Below are 27,064 nucleotides of genomic sequence, written 5' to 3'. Positions count from 1 at the left end.
TCCCTTTTGAAAAATTGACTGCCCTTGGAGCCAGTCTCACTGCTATGAAACAGTTGGGGACGTTACATCACTGCTCCCAGCCTCAGTTTCCACATCGTGAACTAGGATTTGTAATCCAGGTTCAACAGGCTTGTGAGATTTTAGATGAGTGAAGCGCCTGGCATGCTTTCATAAGCAACTTTTTCACATACCATTCGGTTTGCCCATCTAAACAGTATGGCTCTTGGCCAGGTGTGGTGGCTCACGCCTGTAATCCCAACACTTTGGGAGGCCAAGGTGGGTGGATCGTTTGAGGTCAGGAATTTGAGACCAGCCTGGCCAATATGATGAAACCCTGTCTCTACTAAGAATACCAAAATTAGCCGGACGTGGTGGTGGGCACCTGTAATCCCAGCTACTTGGGAGACTGAGGCAGGAGAATTGCCTGAACCCGGGAGGCGGCAGTTGTAATGAGTAGAGATTGTGCCATTGCACTCCAGCCTGGGTGACAGAGCGAGACTCTGATTCAAAAAAAATAAAGGGTATGGTTCAGGGGTCTGTATATTCACAGGTATGGGCAGTCATTGCCACAGTTGAACATCTTGCCCACCCCAAAAAGAGAGCTTGTGTCCTTTAGTCACTCCCTGTCTCCCGTCTACTGCCTCAGCCCTGGGCAGCCACTGAGCCACTTTCTCTGGGTTTGATCTGGCACTTCTAAAGTAGAAGTTATTATTGGCAAAGGCACTGGCTCTTATTTCTAAGAGATCATTTAGAATGCCAGGGGCAGCAGAGGATGGGTCTGCCTCGCAGAGAGGTTTGATTTACATTTCAAAAGGATCTTTTCTGGCATTTTAGGCCACTTGGCATTAAAAAGAGATTTGTGGGGCATTGTCTGGAAGGGGACTTTTGCCACTGTGAGCTGGTGACAAGCTGACTAGAAGTGGGGGTGTCAAAGGCTGGGATCACTACCTTGGTGGGGGCACATGAGGGGATAGTTAGTGAATTTGGAGTCTGTTCTTCCCCCATCTGTCTTGGTGACCCTTCCCCTCCATCAGGAAAATGAGGTGCTGAGCCATCTCTGTGGTCTCAGCCTTCGTTTTTTTTTTTTTTTTTTTTTTGAGACGGAGTCTCGCGCTGTCACCCAGGCTGGAGTGCAGTGGCTGGATCTCAGCTCACTGCAAGCTCCGCCTCCCGGGTTCACGCCATTCTCCTGCCTCAGCCTCCCGAGTAGCTGGGACTATAGGCGTCCACCACCTCGCCCGGCTAGTTTTTTGTATTTTTTTTTTTAGTAGAGACGGGGTTTCACCATGTTAACCAGGATGGTCTCGATCTCCTGACCTCGTGATCCGCCCGTCTCGGCCTCCCAAAGTGCTGGGATTACAGGCTTGAGCCACTGCGCCCGGCCAGCCTTCGGTTTTGCTCTGTTCAGGGAGTTTCAGAGAGCTGGAGTGTCCCAGGCCCCTTGGGAATTGGAAGCAAGTCCTAGAACTTTCTGGAACACAGAGAGTGGTCTGTTGGGCCTTCCTTTGCTTCCTCAGCTTCCACCCTCTTCCTTCACTCCTTTCTAGGACTTTCCTTCCTCCACCCCTGAATCCTCCAATGTTAATGGAGCAGGGGTCAGGAAACAGCCTGTGGGTGGGATCTGGTTCGCTGCCTGGTTTTGTACATACCAGGAGCTAGGAATGTGTTTTAAAAATCAAAAGAATGGCCAGGTGCGGTGGCTCAAGCCTGTAATCCCAGCACTTTGGGAAGCTGAGGTGGGCGGATCATGAGGTCAGGAGATCGAGACCGTCCTGGCTAACACGGTGAAACCCCGTCTCTACTAAAAATACAAAAATTAGCTGGGCGTGGTGGTGGATGCCTGTAGTCCCAGCTACTCAGGAGGCTGAGGCAGGAGAATGGCGTGAACCCAGGAGGTGGAGCTTGCAGTGAGCTGAGACTGCGCCACTGCACTCCAGCCTGGGCGACAGAGCGAGACTCTGTCTCTAAAAAAAAAAAAAAAAAAAGAAAAAGAAAAAAAAATCAAAAGAACATTTCGTGTTGCATGAAGATTCTATGAAATTCAAATTTCAAAGCCCATAAATAGCTTTGTTGGGGCGCAGCCACACTTGTTTGTTTACGTATGGTCTGTGGCTGCCTTCGCCATGGATAAGAGACTAGAATAGCTGCTGCGGTCTGTATTTTCTATCTCTGTCTTTACAGAAAATACTTGAGCTCTGAGTAAGGCCTGACCTTGTTCCTGAGGGCTCTGTAGTGGAGCTGATGGGAAAGTAGTGGATGGCATTGGTGGTGGCTGAGCGAGCGGGGTACCCTCTCAGAGAGCCGGTTATTAATGGAGTGCTAACCAGTCACTCTAGATGAGAAATACTCAGATCACATTTAAACACAAGGAAAGCTGTTTACAGGAAAACGGTAAAATAGCACAACGTAAAATTATGGTACACTGTGGTTATGCTGTCATAAAAATGTGTATGTATGGATAGAGAAGAAGGTGTCCCACGTGGAGAAATGAACAGGTATCTTAGGGGGCGGGTTGGGAGTAAGAGCAGTTTTTCTTTCTATTCTATTTTTCTGTTTAAATTTTCCTGTAATGTTCTTATAATAAGTGTTGATCACTCGCAGCCACCAGGGGAAGCAGCCACCCAGGCAGAAGGCCGTTCCGGGTCTCAGGCGGGCTTTAGGGAGAGGGACCCCGAGCTCTGGACCAGGGTTAGGAGGAGGTGCCCCGGGCATGTGGAGGCTGGCGGCCCTCGCTCCTGTGAGCTGGTGGCTGGGGCTGCGTCTCGCCCATGTTGCTGTCATGTGCAGGGCCCATGTGAGTTGTGTGTCTGCTCACTATTGTGCTGTAGCCTCTGAAAGTTGCTCAGGAGCTTGGGATTTCGTGGAGAAGTGGGAGTCAGTTGCTTCTGTCCAAAGGGTTCGGCCAATGGGGGCCATTCTGAGTTCAGAAACCTCTGGTGTGGAACCCAATGGATCCAGCCAGGCCCAGCTCTGCTGTTAACCAGTTGTGTGCTCTGGGACTCTGGTTAAGTCTGCGGGTGGCAAAACTGGCACCTCCCATCCCATCTTCCCTCCATCCCTCCCCCCCAGCCCCGTGTCTCACTCTGAGCTTCAGGAAGTTGGTGCCACCTAGCTACGCTCACTGACACGCATCTCGTGCTGTGCTAAGATGCTGTCCCCATGTTTAGTGTGCCCTCTCCAGGGAGACTGCCAGTGCTCGTGGGCGTGCATCTTCTGCTTCTGCATCCTCAGTCACTGTCAGCAGAGGCCTGGGCACATGGTGGTGGACAGTGGCTATTATCTGTGGTTGTGCTGGAATGGAGGAGGCCTGGTGTTTGGTCTTGGAGTCAAGAGTGCGTGTGCTTAAGAATTCCAGGATCACACGGAGGAGGGTGTGATTAGGTCTGGGAAGCGGGGAGGCAGGAAGAAGGGCGAGAGACCTCGACCTGTTCTTGGGAAGGAAAGAGCAGGTGAGGGTGGGATTCTGTTCCAAGCACAGGAAACAGCACCAGGAGGTGGTCATGGCCCTGGGGCCAGGGCTGGGAGGCGCTTGCTCCAGCATGCAGTGACTGAGCCCTCCTGTATGCACTGCTGCAGGTGCTGGGAGACCGTGAAGTGCAAAGCAGATGAGTCCAGGCCCTCGGGGAGACAGCATGCCAGTGGGGGAGACGGAGACCAATCACCTACCCAGTGTGCAGTAAGTCAGACGGTGACAAGCTCTGAAGACAAGGAAAGCAGGGAGGAAGGGGTGGGCTGTCCCCTGTGCTCTTTCATGTGGGGAGACGAGAGGAACCAGAGGATGTGGGGATCGACCACGTGGTTAGGGGAGGAAAGCGTGTTTCAGGCGGAGGGTGAGCAAGCGTAAAGGCCCTGCGGCAGGCACGTCTGTGACCGGTCAGAGCAGAGTGAGGGGTGGGAGATGGAACCGGGTCAGTGGGGTGGGGTGTGTACATGGCAGGTCTGCAGACCCAGGTGAAGAGTCTGGATTTCATTTTTAAGGGGATGAGAAGCTCGGGAAGGTCTGACCAGCCTTACATCTTGAAAGGGAAACCCCTGCTCCTGCGTGTCAGCTGTTACTCGGGGTTCGCCAGTGGAAGCGAGAGGCAGTCGCAGCTTTCAGGTGAGAAATGATGGCAACTCGCATGGTGGGGGAAGAGGGGCCGCTGTGGAGGTGGTTTGGGGGGCCTGTCACCTGCTGTTCCCCAGCTCAGTGAACAGTGCCCCCACGCACCCCTGTCAGAAATCCAGGCACTGCCAGCCTCTGCCGTTCTATGTGTGGTCAGGCGGGGGAGCCTTCGCCCTCCCATGTCCCTCGTCCCATGGCCCAGACAGCACGGTCCTGTGATCCCCCTCCCATTCCAGTCCTCAGCACAGCCATATCCCTCCAGGGCTCAGGCCCCTACCATGGCCAGACCCCCCACCCCACCTTCACCCTCCCCCAGTCCTTTGCACACATAGCATCTGGAATGGGCAGCACCTCAGACGATGTGGCTGTGTTGCATAAGCCTCTCCCCTCACCGCAGCTCTCGGCCCTGCCTGAGCCCAGGTGCCTGTAGGCTCCCCACTCACCTCTGCCTTGAACCTTCCTGAGTCTGAGCTTCCTTTTTTTTGTTTGTTTTGAGACAGAGTCTCACTCTGTCTCCCAGGCTGGAGTGCAGTGGGGTGATCTCGGCTCACTGCAAGCTCTGCCTCCCGGGTTCACACCATTCTCCTGCTTCAGCTTCCCGAGTAGCTGGGACTACAGGTGCCCGCCACCATGCCCGGCTAATTTTTTGTATTTTTAGTAGAGACGGGATTTCACTGTGTTAGCCAGGATGGTCTCGATCTCCTGACCTCGTCGTGATCCACCCACCTCGGCCTCCCAAGGTGCTGGGATTACAGGCGTGAGCCACCGCGCCTGAGCTTCTTAAACACCACATCCTCTAGCCTCCTGCCTTCACACAGACTGTTCCCTGAGCCTAGACTTTGTCCCTGCCCACCCGCTCCTGATCCTTCAGGTCTCAACTTAGAGGTCACTTTCTCTAGGAACCTCCTCAGACCCAGTGAGGCCGGATTAGGGGCCTCCTGGGAGCCCTCATGGCCCCAAGTGTTTACCACTTCTCTTTTTCATACTATCCAAAGTGTACAGAATCGTACACTTTTCTGATGCCTTGTTCCAGCTGTGAGTGCCCTGAGGACAGGGATGGGGTCCATGTCCCCCAGTGTGCTCAGTCAGCACCTGACCGGGCACTCTCAGTGTTGTTGAATGAATGAGTGAGTGAGTGACCTGCCCACAGGGGAAGCTGTTGTGTCTGACACGGTAATAAGCAGGTTGCACTGGGGGAGGCTGGTTGCGATCATGACTGGAGCCCCTGGCCCCCAGAGTGGGGGTCATCAGTGGGGCTCGCTACCTCTGTCCACTGTTTTTTTTAATTTTAATTTTTTTTTTATTTGGGGTCTCACTCTGTCACCCAGGCTGGAGGGCAGTGGCGCAATCTCAGCTCACTGCAAACTCCGCCTCCCGGGTTCACGCCATTCTCTTGCCTCAGCCCCCTGAGTAGCTGGGACTACAGGCACCCACCACCACGCCCAGCTAATTTTTTGTATTTTAGTAGAGACGGGGTTTCACCGTGTTAGCCAGGATGGCCTCAATCTCCTGACCTCGTGATCCGCCCACCTCGGCCTCCTAAAGTGTTGGGATTACAGGTGTGAGCCACCACACCCGGCCATTTTTTTTTTTTGAGACGGAGTCTCGCTCTGTCGCCAGGCGGTGCAGTGGTGCGATCTTGACTCACTGCAACCTCCGCCTCCTGGGTTCAAGCGCTTCTCCTGCCTCAGCCTCTCGAGTAGCTGGGACTACAGGCATGCACCACCATGCTCAGCTAATTTTTGTATTTTTAGTAGAGACAGGGTTTCACCATGTTGGCCAGGATGGTCTCGATCTCCTGACCTCGTGATCTGCCCACCTTGGCCTCCCAAAGTGCTGGGATTACAGGCGTGAGCCACCACTCCCGGCCTTTTTTTTTTTTTTTTTTTTTGAGATGGAGTCTCACTCTGTCGCCAGGCGCCATCTTGACTCACTGCAACCTCCACCTCCTGGGTTCAAACAATTCTCTTGCCGCAGCCACTCGAGTAGCTGGGACTACACGTGTGCACCACCATGCTCAGCTAATGTTTGCATTTTCAGTAGAAAAAGGGTTTCACCATATTGGCCAGGATGGTCTTGATCTCTTAACTTTGTGATCCGCCTGCCTCGGCCTTCCAAAGTGCTGGGATTACAGGCGTGAGTCATCGCGCTTGGCCCTTCTGCCCACTTTCTTCCCCTTCTTCCTCCTCCCCCGTCTCCACCCAGGCTGTCTCTGGAGTGACTGTGGATGCTGACAGAATGCATGTCTGCTTTGCCGTCACTGTTCATGCAGAGTGCCTGTTGGGGATTCTCCTGTAACCCAAAGGAGTGGCGGAAGGATGGAGCTTCAGGCGTTGAGGGCCAGGAAATGAACGCGGAAGACTGAATCCTTAGGGGACCCCAGCTCAGGGCCGGGTCTGGGGCTCTGTTCTGAGGACTGGGAGTGGGAGGAGGCGGCAGCAGGAGCCGGAGTCTGAGGCATCTCCTCACACTCTTCCAAGGTCAGAGACGAGGTCTCAGATCTGCTTGCTAATGCACGATTTATTTCTTTTTCAATTTCCTTTGGAACCTGTGCTGTGCAGATGTTCACATGATGTGGTGGGGAAGTGAGTTTTATAAAACTCTTGGCAGAGTACCATTTGGCATCCCTGTGGTTCTAGAGATTTCTGGGGCCTCAGGGCTGTAGCACCAGCTGCAGACAGCTGTCTGCCTTCTTACAGTGCTCAGCTTTTGGACCCAGCAGCTTTCTCAGTCCCGAACACATGTGTGACCTCACAATTCTGGCCCTTCCACGCCAACAAACTGTTCCGGCGTGTAGGTGGAGTTCCTATTTTTAATAGCCAAGTTGTTGAGAAATTGTAGGGCTTCTACTTCCTTTTGAACGGAAGGGCTCTAGAAATATTTATATCTTTGCTTCTATAGAATCTAGGAGGTCATCTTCACCCAGGGAGGGTCAGCATGTGGAGAGGGTCACTTGGAAGAGGTCCCGCATGTGGAGAGGGTCACCTGGGAGAGGCCCCCGTGTCAGCCTGCACTTGCTGTCATTACATGGTACGACATTGAGCACCAAGGGGCTTAGCCAGCCCTTCGAGGGAAGTCCCAGCTGCCCACTGGGGGAAGGGCGGGGAGGCATGAAAACAATGAGCCCACCGGCTGGCGGGGGTGACCGTGTTATGCAAAGTGTGCACCATGTAACATGAGCACTGGACCGGGAGCCCCCAAGGCTGCTGGGGAATCAGGGAGACACCAAAGAGGAGGTGGCCCTTCCCTTGAAGGGTGAAGGATCGGTAGGAGTGTGTGGGAGAGTGGAAGCTGTTGGAGGGGAGGGAGGGAGGGAAGGAGGCCTGGAGAGAGGAGGGAGGCTCTTGCATTCTGGGCGGGTATGGGAGCTGCTGGCAGAGTTTGCAGAACCCAGTGGCTCAGTGTGGTTGGAGTTGGCTGTGGACCAGGTGGGTGGGCAGAAAGGGGCCAGGTATGGAGGGGTTTTTTAGTGCCATACTGAGGGGTCTGAAGTCCATCCCGAAAGTTGTAACTGGGGAGTGGCACGGTGGTGGGTTAGAGCCATGTCATTCAAACTCCCTCAAATTCCCATACATAGAGACCCAGCGTGCACACTCACAGCCCAGGCTTGTGAGCTGCAGTCGCCCTTGCCATGTGCAGCTCGTTCTGGCGTGTTCTGTTCTGCTTCTATTCCGGCTCATTTGTTCTTCGAACAATGCTGTTTGCAATCCTCTACATTGGCTTCCTGTCTCCCTGAATATTTTTGATCTGCAGTTAGAACAGCACTGGATTGGCAAGAGGGAGACTGAGGCGGGAACCCAGGCAGAGGCTGCTGTGAGTCCAGCTAGGACAAGACGCGGGTGCCAGACAGTGGGCCTGGGGCAGACCCCAGGGACTTCGTAGTAAGACCCCACCTCAGTGGTCCTGGGCCCCAGGCCTCAAGAGACTTGGGGCAGCTTCCGAAGCAACAAGAGGGGTCCTGTCATCGTGAGGCGTGTTGAGGATGCAGAAGCTGTGGTTTCATAACTCAGTCACTGTGTGGTGTCTGAAAGCCATTTCATTAAATGTCACATGGAATCAAAATAGAAATTACATCTCTGGGACAAAGCCCATTGAGTCAGGAGCCAGGGATTCTGAATTGGAACCAGAATAGCCTCCGAAGCTGGGTCTGTGGATCCAAGGCTGCCCCCACCGCCCTGGGTCTCGCTCACATCTGAACTCCCCAGAGGGGGCAGGTGGTCCTGGAGCCCAGCCTACCTGCCAGGAGTCAGAGGTGGCCTCAGGGGAACCATGACAGCCCTCCTTCTCACACTCATCCTGGGCACCCTGCACCAGCGGAAGCGTTTACATGTACAATCACCCATCCCTAGCCCCTTCTGGGAGGGAAGCATATCTTATGGATGGCGACCTTGAGGCTCAGGGAGGTTAAGGCGCCAGCCTGAGATCACACAGCCAGCGAGAGGCAGAGACAGGGCTCCAACTCCAAACGGTGGCTCCAGAGCCCCCTCTCTTTTCCATGCCCTGGGCTGCCTCTTTCCCCAGTGCACCTTGCTTTTTGGAACCAGATGACCAACGTGGAGAGACATGAACTGATTCAATCAGAGTGTATGGGGAAGGGACTTAGAGATCTGGCATTTTTCAAGCTCCCTGGTAATTCTCACGTGCAGCTAGGGTGGGGCACCTCTGCTCTGGGGAATAGGGGAGGGGTATGAGTGGCCCTGTGTCTGCCCTCTGTCCCCACCTGCCACCTGCTGGTCCATCCATTCAGCTGTTGCATGGACAGGTTGTTTTCTGGGGGCTGCTAGCCCCCTTGCACTGGGCAATGCTGAGTGTCCTCTCTGCCCCTCCCCCCAGTGTGTGCTCCTCCCTCTGCCCCTGCCACGCAGGTGGGCCGTGCTTGGAGGGGCGCAGGAGAGCTGAGATGGGTTGGGGATGGATCAGGCCTTGAGGGGGTGCCTGGTAAGCCCCGGGAAGGGTAGGGAGAGGAGAGGGCAGTGCAGGGACAGCGACCCCCAGCCTTGCCCCCGTTTTGAGCATGGGGAAACTGGAAAGTGTACACAGGTAGGGAGGAAATGCCTGCATGTTCATTTTCTAATCCATTAATTTTCACTTTTTGTGTATGCTTTCTATCTACTTTTTAAAGGTTGGTTTCTTTTCTAACTTCCTGTTTTAGATGTATAATTTAGTTTCTTTATTTATTTTTACTTACTTATTTTTTCGAGATGGAGTCTTGCTCTGTCGACAGGCTGGAGTGCAGTGGCGTGATCTTGGCTCACTGCAACCTCTGCCTCCTGGGTTCAAGCGATTCTCCTGCCTCAACCTCCTGAGTAACTGGGACTACAGATGTGCACCACCACGCCCAGCTAATTTTTGTATTTTTTGTAGACACGAGGTTTCACTATGTTGTCCAGGATGGTCTTGATCTCTTGACCTCGTGATCTGTCCACCTCAGCCTCCCAAAGTGCTGGGATTAAAGGCGTGAGCCACCGCGCCCAGCTTAGTTTCTTTATTTAAAGGTAAGGGTTTTTTGTTTTGTTTTGTTTTTGAGACAGAATCTCATTCTGTTTCCCAGGCAGGAGTACAGTGGCACAGTCATAGCTCACTGCAGCCTCAACCTGGGCTCAAGTGATCCTCCCACCTCATCTGAGTAGCAGGAATTACAGGCGTACACCACCACACCCAGCTCATTTTTGTGTTTTTTTCTAGAGATGGGTTTCGCCCTGTTGCCCAGGCAACAAGCAAATCTGCCCACCTCAACCTTCCAAAGTGCTGGGATTACAGGCGTGAGCCACCACACCCGGCTAGAGGTAAGTTTCTCAAATTCCTGGGCTTAAACTATCCACCCACCTTGGCCTTCCAAAGTGCTGAGACTACAGGTGTGAGCCTTTGCACTCACCTTGAATTCCTTTTTCAACAGTATGTTTCCTACTAAAAGCACTTATGAAAAGTATGTGTTTTCTCTTACCCCTTCTCCTTTTTTGCCATCTAATTTTACATTGTATTTCTTAGTGTTTGTCTTTAAAATATACTTATATCTCTATGCTACTTTTTTCTTATTCTTGCCCCCTCCCCCATAAGAAAGATAAAGAAATCAGAGACTTAGACTGGGCCTGGTGGTTCCCGCCTGTAATCCCAGCACTTTGGGAGGCTAAGGCGGGTGGATCACTTGAGGTCAGGAGTTTGAGACCAGTCTGGCCAACATGGTGAAAACCGTCTCTACTAAAAATACAAAGTTAGCCAGGCGTGATGGTGGGCGCCTGTATGCCCAGCTACCACGGAGGCTAAGGCAGGAGAATCACCTGAACCCGGGAGGTGGAGGTTGCTGTGAGCCAAGATCGTGCCACTGCACTCCAGCCTGGGCAACAGAGTGAGACTCTGACTCAAAAAAAAAAAGAAATCAGATACTAACAACTCTCTCCTTCTTTCTTTCTTTTCTTCTCAATTTTTGTTTAATGTATCATTTCTAATTTCAGAATTTATATTTATATATGTCCTTAATCCTCACTCACATTGGCCCTATAGGTAGAGTCACTGCTCACTGTCTGTTCCCTTGCTGAAGTTTTCCTATTTTTCTCTTGATTTGTTGAAATTCTTTCTCCAGTAGTTTCATCAAAAGGGACTAAATGAAAAAAAATTATTGAGTTATTGCAAGTTCAAAAAGGTTTCTAGTCTTTGTGTTTGACAGCTTTCCGGGACATAAAATTCTTAGACCACACTTTCTTTCCTTGAGAACTTCGCAGGCATCACTTCTGTCTCTAGAGTCAAATGTCATTGTGGGAAAGTCTGAGTCTAACTTCTGTTTTGTTACCCTTTATGAATTGATATTTTCACTTGACTGTCCAAAGTCTTTTCTAGTTAGCTTCTTCCCCCTTTCTTTTATATTTTATGTCTAGTTACTTTCATAGAAATTACCTTGTTATTGACAGATTTTTGTCATTTTCCCCAAGACATGGTGTGCCCTTTTGGTTTGTAGATTTATCTTCTTTTATTTCAGGAAAATTTTCTTGAATGATATCTTTAAATATTTATGTTCCCTTATTTCAGTTTTCTATTCTGGGATATATGATGGGTCCTTTGCAGTTCTTCCAAATCTGTAATTTTCTCTGTAATCTCTTTACACCGTCCATTTTCATTTCCTTTTACTCACTTTCCTCAGTCTTGTTCTCAGTGTCTTGATTGTGTTTTGAGCAATATTTGATGCTCCTCTGCACAGCTTTCCATTTCATCATGACTTTGAAGATGTGATGTTTTTCCTTCTTTCTCCAGTTCTGTCAGCTCCAGTTTCATGTTCCCCCTGAGCTCTCATATCTGTTTTGTGTGCTTGCTTTCTGGAGATGATTGCTGTATTAATTTCTTTTTTTGTTGTTTTTTTTTTTGAGATGGAGTCTTACTCTGTTGCTCAGGCTGGAGTACAGTGGTGGGATCTCAGATCACTCTGGAACTCCGCCTCCTGGGATCAAGCGATTTTCCTGCCTCAGCCTCCCAAGTAGCTGGGATTATAGGCTTGCACCACCACGCCCAGCTAATTTTGGTATTTTTAGTAGAGATGATGTTTTGCCATGTTGGTCATGCTGGTCTCGAACTCCTGACCTCAGGTGATCCGCCTGCTTCAGCCTCCCAACGTGCTGGGATTACAGGTGTGAGCTACCGCGCCCAGCCCTGCTTTATTAATTTTTGTTGTTGTTTAATTTACAGCGAAAAGTTTGCTGGCAATTTTATCTGTTCTATGGCAACGTTTTTACTCATGAGCTTTCACTTGCCACTTGTTTTTCCTGTTCCTTTTCTCGTTTTTATTTTTTAATTCTTACAGTGTCTTCCTGTAGATGCTGCGCTCTTTGCTTTTTTGTTTTTCATCTTTGGGCAAGGTGAGTGTTTCTTCAGCCGTCTATTTGCCAGAGGTTTGTGTGGGAGAAGCAGCGAGGACTTTCCCTACATCCAGTGCCATGTGCAGTTGTAGGGCTGCTCACGGGCAGTCTGGTGATTCCTCTTTGTTGCCTGCAAGTGTGGCTTGTCTGTGTGATTGTCTGTGTCTGATCCGCTGCTTCTGCTTCTTGGTTCCAAGCTTACCTGTATCTCAAATGCCGCTGTCATGAGATCACGGGCCCCACTCCTGCTCGTGCAGATAAGGGACATTGGTTGGTGGGCAGTGTGATCCCTTCTCACAGCTTCTTCCCAAACATCTGTATGGTGTTTCCTGCCCTGGGCAACCCTCTGACTCGTTTCTAGTTTGGGTTTCATCTCTCTTCTGTTTTCACTGGAAATGGAGTTTAGCCAGGTGTGGTGGCTCATGCCTGTAATCCCAGCACTTTCAGAGGACAAGGCAGGTGGATTGCTTTAGCCCAGGAGTTCGAGAGCAGTCTAGCCAACATGGTGAAACCCCGTCTCTACTAAAAACACAAAAATTAGCCGGGTGTGGTGGCGCATGCCTGTAATTGCAGCTACTGGGGAGGCTGAGGCAGGACAATTGCTTGAACCCGGGAGGCAGAGGTTGCAGTGAGCCGAGATCGCGCCACTGCACTCCAGCCTGGAGGCACAGCGAGACTCTGCCTCAAAAAAAAAAAAAAAAGATGACGTTTGCATTTTGTTTCTCTTTGTCCTTGTTACTGTGGGACGATTTCTTTTTTCTTTTTCCAGCTTTATTCGTGTATAATTGACATACAATAAACTGCACCTATTGATTGTGTTATTAATAAGTTCTGACATACGTATACACCCATGCAACTGTCACGACCACCAGCCACTGGACATCCTGTCACCCTCCACAGCTTCCTCGTGCTGTTTCTTACCTCCACTCCCATTCTCAGACAAACTCTGACCTGCTTTCCATCGTTAGAGTTTTCATTTTCTAGAGTTTTATGTAAATAGAATCCTACAGTATTTTTTTTTTTTGATGTGGTTTCTCTCACTTAGCATATATTTTTTTTTCTTTTGAAATGGAGTTTTGCTCTTGTTGCCCAGGCTAAAGTACAATGGCGTGATCTCGGCTCACTGCAACCTCCGCCTCCTGGGTTCAAGCAACTCTCCTGCCTCAGCCTCCCGAGTAACTGGGACTACAGGCGCACGCTACCACGCCGGACTAATTTTTTGTATTTTTAGTAGAGGTGGGGTTTCACCATGTTGGCCAGGCTGGTCTCAAACCCCTGACCTCAGGTGATCCACCCACCTTGGCCTCCCAAAGTGCTGGGATTACAGGCATGAGCCACCATGCCCGGCCTAGCATAATTATTTTGAAGTCCATCAGTTGTATGTAACAGTGGTTCATTCCTTCTTATTGCAGTATTGCATTGCATTGTATGGCTGTGCCATATTTATTCATCCATTCACCCGGTGATAGACATTGGGGCTGTTTCCAGCTTTTGGCTGTGATGAATCAAGTTGCTGCCAGTCTCCACGTAGAAGTCTCTTTTGGACACTAGCTTTGATTCCTCTTTGATTCCTCCTTTTTTTTTTTTTGACAGAGTCTTGCTCTGTCGCCCAGGCTGGAGTGCAGTGGTGCGATCTTGGCTCACTGCCGCCTCCGCCTCCCGGGTTCAAGCGATTCTCCTGCTTCAGCCTTCCAAGTAGCTGGGACTACAGGTGCCTACCACCATGCCCAGCTAATTTTTTTTGTATTTGTAGTAGAGATGGGGTTTCACTCTGATGGCCAGGCTGGTCTCGAACTCCTGATCTCGTGATCTGCTTGCCTTGGCCTCCGAAAGTGCTGGGATTACAGGTGTGAGCCACCACACCTGGCCCCATTCCTGTTGAATAAATGCATAGAAACAGAATGACTGGGTCACATAGTAGGTTTCACTTTTTAAGAAGTGACCAAACTGCTCTTCAAAGTGACCACACCGCTTTACATGCCTCTGAGCACATGAGAGCAACAAGAGTCCCAGTTGCTTCATACCCTTGCCAACACTTGGCATGGCCCATCTTTTACATTTTAGTCCTCCAAGTGCGTGTCTAGTTTATAGCCTTGGGGTTTTCATGTACATTTCACCAATAACAAATGGCATGAGACTTTTTTAATGTACTTATTTTTTATATGTACACCATCTTTGGTGAATTGTCCAAATCCTTTGCCCATTTTAAAATACCGAGTTGTGTTATATATTAGGTTATAACAGCTCTTTATTCTAGCTACATGTCTTTTATCAGATATATGACTTGTAAATATTTTCTCCAGTCTGTGCCCCTCTTTTTCATTTTATTCAGTGTGTTTTGAAAACTAAAAGTCTTTTAATTTTTATGAAGTCCAATTTACTTTTTTTTTATAGTTTATGTTTTCTGTGTACTATTCTTTTTTTATTTTTAATTTATTAATTTTTATTTATTTTATTTTATTTTATTTTATTTTTGAGACGGAGTCTCGCTGTGTCACCCAGGTTTAAGTACAGTGGCACGATCTCGGCTCACTGCAAGCTCCGCCTCCCGGCTTCACGCCATTCTCCTGCCTCAGCCTCCCGAGTAGCTGGGACTGCCTCCCAAGTAGCTGGGACTACAGGTGCCTGCCACCACGCACGGCTAATTTTTAAAATATTTTTAGTAGAGACGGGGTTTCACCGTGTTAGCCAGGATGGTCTCGATCTCCTGACCTTGTGATCCGCCCGCCTTGGCCTCTCAAAGTGCTGGGATTACAGGCGTGATCCACCATGCCCAGCTTAACTTTTTATTTTTATTTTTATTTTTTTTTTTTTTTTTGAGACGGAGTCTCGCTCTGTCACCCAGGCTGGAGTGCAGTGGCCAGATCTCAGCTCACTGCAAGCTCCGCCTCCCGGGTTCACGCCATTCTCCTGCCTCAGCCTCCCAAGTAGCTGGGACTACAGGCGCCTGCCACCTCGCCCGGCTAAGTTTTTGTATTTTTTAGTAGAGACGGGGTTTCACCATGTTAGCCAGGATGGTCTCGATCTCCTGACCTCGTGATCCGCCCGTCTCGGCCTCCCAAAGTGCTGGGATTACAGGCTTGAGCCACCGCGCCCGGCCAACTTTTTATTTTTTGAGACAGAGTCTTGCTCTGTCACCCAGGCTGGAGCGCAGTGGTGCGATCTTGGCTCACTGCAGCTTCAGCTTCCCAGGTTCAAGCAATTCTCCCGCCTCAGCCTCCCAAGTAGGTGGGATTCCAGGCGCCCGCAAGCATGCGTGGTTAATTTTTGCATTTTTAGTAGAGACTCGGTTTCACCGTGTTGGCCAGGCTGGTCTTGAACTCTTCACCTCAGGTGATTCGCCTGCCTTAGCCTCCCAAAGTGCTGGGTTTCCAGGCAAGAGCCACCACACCTGGTCCCTGTGTACTATTCTTAAGAAATCTTTTCCTGTGGTGAAAAGGGAACTCTTGGACACCGTTGGTGGGGGTGTCGATTGGTACAGCCATTGTGGAAAGCAGTATGGAGGTTTCTTTTTTTTTTTTTTGAGACGGAGTCTCGCTCTGTCGCCCAGGCTGGAGTGCAGTAGCGCGATCTCGGCTCACTGCAAGCTCCGCCTCCCGGGTTCACGCCATTCTCCTGCCTCAGCCTCCCGAGTAGCTGGGACTACAGGCGCCCACAACCGCGCCCGGCTAATTTCTTGTATTTTTAGTAGAGACGCGGTTTCACCGTGGTCTCGATCTCCTGACCTTGTGATCCGCCCGCCTCGGCCTCCCAAAGGAGGTTTCTAAATAAATAAAAAAATAGAACTACCATATGACTGACCAAAGGAAATGATATCACCACCTCGTGAAGATAGCTGCACTCTTGTGTGAATTGCAGCATTATTCACGTTAGCCACGATTTGGAAACAATGTAGGTATTGATGAATGAAGGGATCAAAGGACCGGGCACAGTGGCTCACGCCTGTAATCCCAGCACTTTGGGAGGCCGAAGTAGGTGAATCACTTGAGGTCATGAGTTTGAGACCAGCCTAGCCAACATGGTGAAATCCTCTCTCTACTAAAAATACAAAAATTAGCCGGGTGTGCTGGCACGCGCCTGTAGTCCCAGCTACTCAGGAGGCTGAGGAAGGAGAATCACTTGAACCCAGGAGGCAGAGGTTGCAGTGAGCCAAGTTCGTGCCACTGCACTCCAGCCTGGGTGACAGAGTGAGGCCCTGTCTCCAAAAAAAGATCTCTTTCGACTCTATGATACAAAGATGTTTTCTTCTAGGTACTTTGTAGTTTTACATTTAGGTCTATGCTGCATTTTTAGTTAATTTTTGTATATGGTATGAGGTTGGAGATTGGGGCTTATTTTTCTATTCTCTTTGAGCCGGTTTCTGGGAGGAGAGGGAGGACCCACCAGCTCCTCTGCTGTGTCAAGCTATTATACGAGGCCCCATGGGCTGAGGTTTCTTTTTTTTTTCTTTTCTAGGGAAAAAAAAGGAAAAGCCATCAGCAATACCAAGGGAAACCGTAAGCTAAGGTTGGCATAGTTCTCAGCAAGCCTCACAGCGCTTCTCTGTTCCCTCCCTCACCCCTTGCCTACCTTTAATCCAAAAATGATTTTACCAGAATGTCCAACAAATAAGACAAGACCCAAAAGCACTGAGAACTTTTTCTTGCTGCAAAGTATAAAACACAGACCGGTATAGTGGCTTAAAAAAGCAAACTCCCAGGAAAATGTATAGAGATGGAAAATAGGACAGCAGAATAGCAGGGACTGGGGAGGGGAGAAGGCGGTGGTGCTCTTGAACAGGTAGAGTTTCTGTTTGGCTGGTGGAAAAGCTCTGGAAAATAAAGTGTTGATGGTTGCACAACATTGTGAATATTCATAATACCATTGAATGGCACGCTTAAAAATGGTTAAAACAGTAAATTGGGTTACGTGTGTTTTACCACAGTTAAAGAGTATTTTTAAAAAAGCATATTCCCTCTGGGGTTAGTTAGCTGTAGTCAACACCTAAGTTCCCCAGGGATGAACTGAAGTATGGACCAATAATATGAATTAAAATTAAATATTGCCAGGCAGGCTGGGCACGGTGGCTCACGCCTATAATCCCAGCATTTTGGGAGTCCTAGGCAGGCAGATCACTTGAGGTCAGGAGTTCTAGACCAGCCTGGCCAACATAGCGAGACCTCGCCTCTACTAAAAAAATACAAAAATTAGCTGGGTGTGGTGGTGCACACCTGTAGTCCCAGCTACTTGGGAGGCTGAGGCAGGAGATTCGCTTGAACCTGGTGGGTGGTGGCAGGGGTGGGGGGTGGGCACGCAGAGGTTACAGTGAGCCCAGATTGCATCACCGCACCTGCAGCCTGGGTGACAGAGTGAGACTCCAAAGAAAAAAAAAAAATTGCCAGGCAGTATGAGATTGCTTGGTCAATATCCTAACAGTCACAAAGCAAGCAAGTGATCTTGAGAGCAGGGAAGGGAGGAGGTGGGAAGAAAGGAGGACCAAGTTCCTCTGAGTGGCTAATAAATATTATTTTGGTTAAGTCCCTATCTCCACAGAGTAAGTCCCTGATTCTTTTTTTTTTTTTTTTTTTGAGACTGAGTTTCACTCTTGTTGCCCAGGCTGGAGTGCTATGGCTTGATCTCGGCTCACGGCAACCTCCGCCTCCTGGGTTCAAGCGATTCTCCTGCCTCAGCCTACCGAGTAGCTGGATTACAGGCGTGCGCCACCATGCCCGGCTAATTTTGTATTTTTAGTAGAGACGGGGTTTCTCCATGTTGGCCAGGCTGGTCTTCAACTCCCAACCTCAAGTGATCAGCCTGCCTCAGCCTCCCAAAGTGCTGGGATTACAGGTGCGAGCCACTGTGCCCGGCCTGTAAGTTCCTAATTCTTAAGCCTAACATAGTTAAATTGCTCTGTAAAAAAAACAATGGCTTTATATTCAAGACCATGTTGCTTCCAACTGAATTGGCCACTCACACTGGGATACTGAGCAGCGAACAGACCACGAGGAAGACATCACTCTTGGATCCTGTTTGAAACCAACAGCAAAACACTAGTCTTGATTCAGAGCCTAATGGGGTTTCTTTAATTAGCAAGTTTACATTCATGGAGTCTTGTGAAAATGATTAGATAAATTGCAGAGAAATAAATAAGTATTTTGTACGTCGGAGTATTATTGTTAATTTCCACCTGGCTACATGAGACTCCCTCCTCTGGGTTTTCTCTCTGTGCCCTTTTGCTGTGGACAGAAGGTGCCCTGCTCATTCATCCATCTAGCTGGTGAGCCAGGGGGCAGCCCGGAGGGAGGAGTGGAGGGGACATGGGCCTGGAATTAGACCGAGCTGGGTGTGTCCCCAGCTCTGGCTGCACTGCCAGGCCCTGGCTTCGTTACTGTGAAATGAGGGGTGGGGTGGGTATCTGGTCTCCCACTCCGCATTACTGAGGCGTTCTGGGTCTCTCCTCCACCCTCTGATTCCTTCCCCTCTTCTGTTCCAGTCCAGAATGCCTCCTTTCTGCCTAAATGCCTCTGAGCTTCATTTGATCATCATCAGCTGCAGACCCATGAGCCACTGGGCCTGACCTGGGAGACACCGGCCCTCCGCTTCCAGCGCTCTCCAGCCCGGATTTCCTGCAGAACAGTGGCAAAGCGTTCGCCCAGAGCTGCGTCCCCTCACTGGAAAGCAACGCTGAGTCGGGGTTACCTGGCTCCACTGTGCCCCCAGCGAGGTGAAACTGTACCATCAAATTCTCACAACAACATTGGTTCTCCTTTAAGGATAAGGAGGCTACCGCCCAAAGAGCTTGTGCACTGGGTGCACAGCCACTCGGGCCATCTTCCAGAGCGGGATGTCTGACTCCAGAGCCCGCCAGCCCACACTGCTCTCCTGAGGACTGGGTTTCTCTGGCCTGAGTCTGCCCGAGTCTACAGGAAGAACCCTGCTGGCACCCCAGTAAGCCCCTCTAGACCTTGGGGCTCTAACTGCTCTCAGAGCTCACTTTTCAGTTAGCCTATAAGGCAGGGGTGTCCAGTCTTTTGGCTTTCCTTGGCCACATTGGAAGAAGAATTGGCTTGTGTCACACATGAAATACAATAACACTAATGATAGCTGATGAGTTAAAAACAGTGAAAAATCACAAACTCAATGTTTTAAGAAAGTTTGTAAATTTGTGTTGGGCTGCATTCAAAGCCATTCTGGGCTACGGGTTGGACAAGCTTGCTATAATGGATCAGAGAGATCTACAGTCTTAAAGAAGAAACAGGCCGGGCGCGGTGGCTCAAGCCTGTAATCCCAGCACTTTGGGAGGCCGAGACGGGCGGATCACGAGTTCAGGAGATCGAGACCATCCTGGCTAACACGGTGAAACCCCGTCTCTACTAAAATACAAAAAAAAATTAGCCGGGCAAGGTGGCGGGCGCCTGTACTCCCAGCTACTTGGGAGGCTGAGGCAGGAGAATGGCGTGAACCCGGGAGGCGGGGCTTGCAGTGAGCTGAGATCCGGCCACTGCACTCCAGCCTGGGCAACGGAGCTAGACTCCGTCTCAAAAAAAAAAAAAAAAAAAAAATAAAAAAAATAAAGAAGAAACAGCTCCCAGGCCTGTTAGACCTATCAGGGCACTCACTGAATGCTGTGAGCAGGGGAAGGGGCAGGCCTGGGCAGTGGGGTCCTCAGTGGGGGCCCAGCGGTGTCTCCAGTCATCTGGGGAGCTGGGAACAGCACACCAGGGTTTGTTTGCCTCCTGGGAAAGTTCTCACTTGCAGCAAGAGAGAACAGAGGTGCGAAAGCTAGGCCATGTTCATTATTCCTTCATTCCCTATTTATTGAGCTTTGACAACATGTGAGGACTGCTTGCTTGATTGATTGACTGATTGGGACAGGGTCTCACTCTGTCACCTAGGTGGGAGTGCAGTGGTGCAACCTCAGCTCACTGTAACGTCTACCTCCTGGACTCAAGCCGTCCTCCTACCTCAGCCTCCTGAGTACCTGGGATTACAGGCCCACGCCACCACACCCAGCTACCTTTTGTATTTTTTGGCAGAGACAGGGTTTCACTATGCTGCCAGGCTGGTCTTGAACAACCAGGCTCAAGTGATCCTCCTGCCTCCCCTTGGCCTCCCGAAGTGATGGGATTATAGGCTCCAGCCACAGTGCCCAGCCAGAGGAACGTTTCAGATGCTGGAATCAATGGTAACGTGTTGGAGGAAGGGGGTTTCTGAGCTCAGCCCATTTCTTATACTTGGATCTTCCCAAAGGTCCAGTGCGAGGGACTTCAATGGAAGAGAAGTGAAAAGGGAAGGGGCCGTGTCCCTTGGCAGCAGGGACAAGGGATGTAGCCTGAGCTTTAGCATCATGAAGGGTCAGGACAGCCCACACCATTGCAGGGAGCGGAAGAAGAGACCCATGTGGGGGCCAGGTGACAGCACTGTGCCTGGCACCTTGGGACACCCAGGGGCTTTATGACTCTGCCCAGAAAGAGGCCTGGAGTGGCAGATGAAGGGAGGACTCCATCTCTGGGAGAAAGTAGTCCAATGCTTGTCACAGCTCAGTTGCTCATTATTAATGAAAAAAATGGCTCCTGGTTTATACATCAGCCATGTAAACTTGGCTAATGTGAGTCTTCCTTGCAAGCTCCTATGTGTGCTGGTTCCAGCACGGCAATGAGGTTTCTGAGTTGCATCAGCTGACAGGTAAATGCTGCCTGGGAGGCCTCTTGGAGGACAGCCAGCTGGCTTCAACCATCAGTAGCTCAGTAAGCAAAAGGTCATGTTCAGTTCAAGTGCAAAGATTGTGAAGCCCGGTGCTGAAAAGCCAGATGAATTCAAGTCACCTGAGCTTTTCTCCAGCCTTTGCAGCCTGGACCAGGGCTAGGGTCATGATGTGAGCTGGCGAGAGAGAAGAAAGAAGACCTACATTACATATCCAGGCTCTCTGCCCTATGTGCCAAAACCAAGTGCTGCTAGGGGCTGGTCCTTCCTTCATTCCAAACCGTGCTGCTTTTCCTCCGCTCTTTGAGGCCTCTGCGATGTGCAGGATGTTGACCTGAGCTCTGTGTGGGGCGGAGAGGCGAGCTGACCCAGTTCTTGTCCTTGAGGCCCTCAGGGTCTACAGGGGGCTGAAATGGGGCCAGAGAACCGAGCTGCCTGTGTGGGAGTGGGGTGAGTGTTGGTCCTACCTGGCTCCTCCCTGTCTGCACCTGCTGTCCTTGGTGTTTTTTCTGTTCTGGGGGGTGGCTGCTGCGGGGCCAGCCTATGGCGAGGCCAGGTCTCTGCCAGCAGTCAGGTCCATGAAGCAATCTGGTCAGTAGAAGGAAAAGGGTTTTGGAGTCAGACACAAAATTTCCACTCTCCCACTTCTGTGCTTTCCTTATCTAGACAAGTTGCTGAACCTCTCTGAGCCTTAGTTTTCTCATCTGTAAAATGGGTTCTGAGAAACATATCTAGTAGAGCACCTGATGTCTGATTGCTTAATTCAGGATAACTCCTCTCCCACAAAGGGCACCCCCTCCACTCCATCTGCTTTGCTTCCCTGATGGACAACCTGATTCAGAAACCTTTTTCTACCCATGGCAAAGGTCCAGGGTAGTGAGGTCTTGGGGGCTGAGTGAAGCCAGGGAGGTGAGTACTGGAACCTTCTGTTGTTTGCCTGATCCATAACCCAGGTCACATTACCATGACTGCAACATTACATTACACAGTTCTGGGTTATATTGCTGGAAGTTTTGAGAGAATGCACAAAGAGCTAAATTAAATTAAAACAAAATTGCAATCACCGAGTTAATGACTGTGACAATACAAATAATTCACAACTAAATTAATGTAATATTAAATTTCATCATTATACTAATAACCTTATTAGGCAATACAACCTTATTAGGCAATACAAAAAAATAATAACCTTATTAGGCAATACAAAAACAACTGTTTGGGGAGGAATGATTTATTACATGACAGAACAGAGTTCTGGGGAAGTCTCAGGCTGGGCACAGTAATCCCAGCACTTTGGGAGCCCAAAGTAGGAGAATTACTTGTGTGCAGGAGTTCGAGACCCATCTGGGTAACATAATGAGACCTAGTCTCTACAGAAAAATTAAAAATTAGCCAGGCATGGTGACTCATGCCTCTAGTCCCAGCTACTGGGGAGGCAGAGATGGGAGGATCAGTTGAGCCTGGAAGTTTGAGGCTACAGTAGCCATGATCATGTCATGTCACTCAGCTTGGGTGACAGAGTGAGACCCTGTCTCAAAAAAGAGGCCAGGCATGATGTCCCGCACCTGTAATCCCTTTGGAAGGCCAAGCACTTTGGAATCTAAGCAGTTTGGGAGGCCAAAGTGGGAGGATCACTTGAGCCCAGGAGTTGAGACCAGCCTGGGTAACCTAGTGAGACCCCATCTCCAAAAGAAAAAAAGTAAGTCTTGGGGCTGGGCACAGTGGCTTGTAATCCCAGCACTTCGGGAGGCCTAGGTGGGCAGATCACAAGGTCAGGACTTCGAGACCAGCCTGGCCAACATGGTGAAAGCGTCTCTACTAAAAAAGTACAAAAATTAGCCAGTCATGGTGGTGTGCACCTGTAATCCCAGCTACTCGGGAGGCTGAGGTGGGAGAATTGCTTGAACCCAGGAGGCGGAGGTTGCAGTGAGCCGAGATTGTGCCACTGCACTATACCCTGGGTGACGGAGCAAGACTCTGTCTCAAAAAAAAAAAAAAAAAAAAAAAAAAAAAAGTAAGTCTCAGAATTGCCTTCTGGAATCTGAAAAGGAAGAGGGAGGAGCTAAGATTTCTAAAGGGCCTACTGTGTGCCATAAGGCAAGGGTGACAGTCCTTGCCCTTGGGAAGCACTTGGCTCACATGGTGGAACAGCCATATTTGCAGTGACTATAAAGTGAAGAGGCCTTGGGAGATGAGGATTATTAGGAGGGCTTCCTGGAGGCGGCGGCATTGAGTGAGCCTGGAAGGATGAGTAGGCTTGAGAAGGATTCAGTGGGTCTTGTTCTGCTTCCTTGTCTCCCTCCCGCTTTGAAGCCAGCTACAGTCTGGCCCTTGTCCCTTCTTTGTCCCCAAAATGCTCTTATCAAGTAACCTTTGTGTTGCCAGACCCAAAAGCGGGTCCTCAGGGCCTCATTTTCCTGACTCTCAGCAGCACATGCTCCTGGAAACTTCCACTGGCCTCTGGGATCCACCCTTCCTTGGTTTCCGCCAGCGTCACCAGCTCCCCTTCTTTATTCCCTTTGCTGGGTCCTCTCCCCTCCCAAACTCCCATACCTCGGAGCTCGGCACCCTCGCCTTTCTGTGCTGCTGGCTCCCACCAGGCCACCGATGATGCTGACATTCATGGCTCTGTCCTGGCCCTCCTGGCTGCCACACTCAAGTATCTCATTATCTATGAAGCGCTCCCCTGGGATGTCTAAAAGACACTTTTTTCTTTTCTTTTTTTTTTTTTGAAATGGACTCTCGCTATGTCACTCATGCTGGAGTGCAGTGGCATAATCTCGGCTCACTGCAACCTCTACCTCCTGGGTTCAAGCGATTCTGCCTCAGCCTCCCGAGAAGCTGGGATCACAGGTGCATGCCACCACGTCCGGCTAATTTTTGTATTTTTAGTAGGGTAGAGACAGGATTTCACCATGTTGGCCAGGCTGGTCTCAAACTCCTGACCTCAGGTGATCCTCCTGCCTTGGCTTCCCAAACTACTGGAATTACAGGTGTGAGCCACTGTGCCCAGCTAATTTTTGTATTTTTTAGTAGAGATGGGGTTTCACCATGTTGGCCAGACTGGTCTTGAACTCCTGACCTCAGGTGATCTGCCTGCCTCTGCCTCCCAAAGTGCTGGGATTACAGGAGTGAGCCAGTGCACATGGCCCTAATAGACATTTTTTAAAACTAAATATTACACTACAGAAAAATGCACACATCTTAAGAGCACAGCCTGATGCCTTTTCTCAAAGTGCATGCACTTGTGAAGTCAGCCCCCGATAGAGACAGAGAACATCATTAGCACCCAGGAAACCCCTCCCGGCTCCTCCCAGTCCTGACCACACTAAGGCGCTACCGTCTCCACTTCCATCCCCAGAGATGGCCCCTGCTCGGTCTGGTACTTTATGCAGACAGGATCAAGGATGGTACACTTTTTGGTGCCCTTTTTTGGCTTGACTCAACATTATACTTGTGAGACTGTGTTGCAGGTAGCTGTAATCTTTTTGTTGCTGCAGAGGGTATTCCATTGTTTGACTATACTACAGTTTGTTCATTCTACCCCTGATTGGCATTTGTGCATTTCATTTTAAAAATTATGAATGCTATTAGAGGCAACTAATGGCTCAGTTTTGCTCCTTACTCTGCAAACCAACCCTGCCCTTAGGAACTGAACTTGTGAAGGGGCAGGTGACGTATTCTAGTGAGGACCTTCTATGGCATAACCTAGTAAAATGCCTAATATTGGAACCCCGGGCATCGCAGCTGGCCTATTTATTTTAAATAAATGAGTGCATGAATAAATGAAGAAATGAATGAGTGAGAGGAGGGATAAGTGACTAAACAAATGCATTTCTGGGAAGAGCATTATTGGGTGCTCACCTGTGTCAAACACGGCTGGTCATCTTCATAATTTCTGCCATATTTAATCCTTGCCACAAGGATGGTTACCTTGATTTTATGGATGAAAAAAATAACAAGGCTCAGAGAATCCAGCTCCTCTGAGCTCTCCGTTTCCCCGTGTACGAAATGGGTGTCAGGAGAGCTCAGCAGGTTGTTGAGTGGATGAGAGGGTGATACACACAAAGCTGTCAGCAGTCCTGGCACAGGAAAGCGCTCACGAACTTCCTGTCCATCATTGTTCTGGTTTGTGCTCACGTGGCATGTAAGTGGCCTGGCCAGGATTTGAACCTACAGCCTTCCATCATCCCCCTGCACAACTCCTGCCACCCCATGCTGCCTGCCTCTGGGAGATGAGGTCAGCAAAGGGGTCTTGGCCATGTCTTTCCAGCTGTGGCACTCAGTGCAGAGGGTGAGGGTCCCTGAGCCACCTCTGCTCCCTGCCCTAACTCCGGACTGTGATGAAGCAGCTCTATTGGATGCAGCAGCCCTGACTCCGGCGCTCTTCCTCCCCTCACCTTCTTTACCCAGAGGATGAGGTTGGAATACAATTGCAGTGTCTGTGCTCACTAATTTCATTTTCTGTGTCTGGAGTAATAGGGGCCCCCGAACTCATTATGCTCATTTGAATTCCAATAATAAGCAGCCGAGCGTGAGACTGGCATGGGGGCCGGGACTGTGCTCTGAGGAAGGCCTGGCTGCCCCAGCTGGGGAACGGCTGGGCACTTCCGAGGAGTGGCCTCCTCTGCCAGGAGCTCGGGGTCAGTCAGCTAGTCAGCTATGACCAGGCAGAAGCTGACACTGACCTGACCCCACCTGGACAGGCCTAGGAGAGCTTGTCCTCAGACCTTCACCTTGGAGAACCAAGTAGTAGTGAGAACAGTGCTGCGGGGGCCAGTCCAGATCATCGGTCCTTTGGATGTCTTCTTCCATAAGTGAGTCATTTACATCACACTTTCCTGCTGAGAGATGGAAGTCAGCTTCCAGTGGGGACCAAATTGGCCCTAATTTGTGTTCACATCTGGTACTGAGAGGTGAGGTGGGGGAGGTAACATTCTCAAAGAGGGCTGTACCCCTAAATGAGACAAGAACACTCCTTCGTGGGTGGAGACGCCCTCAGCCCAAAGGCTTGAGTGGTTGAAGAGCTGCAAACAGTAGCCACCAGGTGCCCCAGGTACCCAGATGATGAGCAAAGCCCCAGACGGATCCCAGAAGGCCACGCCAGCATTTCCCCCTGACTGGTTCTCGCCCTCAGCCTGGGAAGGTCGTTGAGTCTTCGGTTCTTCCAGAGCCCCGTCTTTTGGCTGCCGGTCTTTGCATAGTGTCCGCTCCTGTGTCTAATTCTCAGGAGACTGAGGTCTGGCCTAGGCGGGTCTCTCCTCCCACTCAGTTCCATGCGCTGGATTTGACCCCTGGGCCCCGATCAGACACAGGGTCTCTCCACGAGGCCCTCACAGAAGGTGGAGCTCCGAGTGGTGTTTTTCAAACAGGATTTTAATAGTGCAACAAGAAAAGAAAGGCTCCAGGATGACGAGGTTGAGGCGTCACTGGGTTGAAACAGCTAAAGAGGCTTCCTTCCTGCAGGACTGCTCAGAGCCTTTATTGACTGCTGTATCGTGTGTTCACACACACAGAGATGGAGACTAGGGCTTTTCTCCAACACTCAGATCTTTGTTTCCCGGGAGCCTCTCCAGGGAGAAGAGCCCAGCGTTTCAGAAACGCTGGCTTGAAGGAGCCCTGGGAGCCTGCCCCCGTTTCTCCATAGCCCCACGGTTGTGCGTTCTGCTGGTAAGGGAGGTGGCTGGAGGTGGGAAGCGCCCAGGAGGCCCAGCTCTTCTCCTTGAGGACACAGCTCTGCTCTTACCCTTTATGCTCAGTGGGTCCCCAGGGCCCCTGGGGGAAAGTCCAGCCCCCTCTCCCTGGTCCTCCAGGCCCTCTGTGATGAGTTTCTTCCCCGCTCTTGTGTGATTTCCTGTGTGCCCCTATGTCGTCCCGGGCAAACCAGGGGGTTCCTGCTCTTACAGGCTGCTGTCTTCTGCTCATGCTGGGCTCAGCCTAGATGTCCTTCCCTACGCCTTGCACATAGTTCAGGTTTCACCTGAGCTGCACCCCTTTCCAGGAAGCCTTCCTGATTGCCCTCTGCTATCTTTTCATTTCACTGCTCCCCAGCATTTTGTACCAAACCCAAACGCCTTCTGAGCTGACAGCATCTCACTCCCTGACAAGATGTGGGCTCCCGGGGAGTGGTGCCAAAGTCTGATTGATCCCAGGGTCCCCACCGCCTCATGGAGTGGTGCTGAGTGGATACCCTAGGAAACCCAAGAGCTTCACCTTGGGCTTGCCCATCAGGCCCTGCAGCTTTGAGCAGATCGACTGAAGGTGCCTACTGTGTGGAACCCAGCAAGGAGAGCTGTGCAGGCAGGGGAGAGGAGACCAGCATGGGCAGGGGCTTCTCCCTAGGGCTGCTTGGATTTGAGGTGGTTCCCTCATGCCCAGCTCCTCTCCTTCCTTCCCATATTCACCATAGAGGTTTGGGTCCCCTCTCCCCTCT

The 27,064-nt window shown here is 50.5% G+C and overlaps 1 protein-coding gene and 1 non-coding gene across 4 annotated transcripts in view; one reads left to right on the top strand and one right to left on the bottom strand.

Moving 5' to 3' along the window:
- The window catches only part of RRM2 (ribonucleotide reductase regulatory subunit M2), a 36,871-nt gene extending 17,807 nt beyond the window's left edge, over window positions 1-19,064 (top strand). Inside the window, exons 10-14 of one of the 3 annotated variants that reach the window (XR_013403056.1) lie at window positions 3,577-3,676; window positions 3,979-4,099; window positions 9,791-9,891; window positions 16,405-16,455; window positions 18,427-19,064. The gene's annotated coding sequence lies outside the window, so the exon portion shown is untranslated. Of the gene's footprint in view, window positions 1-3,576; window positions 3,677-3,978; window positions 4,100-9,790; window positions 9,892-16,404; window positions 16,456-18,421 lie in introns of all 3 variants that reach the window. The other 2 variants (XR_013403055.1, XR_003721879.2) reach the window with 2 other exon arrangements.
- LOC114672022 (small nucleolar RNA SNORA2/SNORA34 family) lies at window positions 17,871-17,999 on the bottom strand. The gene has a single exon (XR_003722223.2). It is a non-coding gene; the product is annotated as a small nucleolar RNA SNORA2/SNORA34 family (small nucleolar RNA).
- Window positions 19,065-27,064: the final 8,000 nt, after the last annotated feature.

This window comes from Macaca mulatta, chromosome 13 (assembly GCF_049350105.2).
Source record: "Macaca mulatta isolate MMU2019108-1 chromosome 13, T2T-MMU8v2.0, whole genome shotgun sequence".
Classification (NCBI taxonomy): domain Eukaryota; kingdom Metazoa; phylum Chordata; class Mammalia; order Primates; family Cercopithecidae; genus Macaca; species Macaca mulatta.
This window is presented reverse-complemented; position numbering and strand designations above follow the sequence as displayed.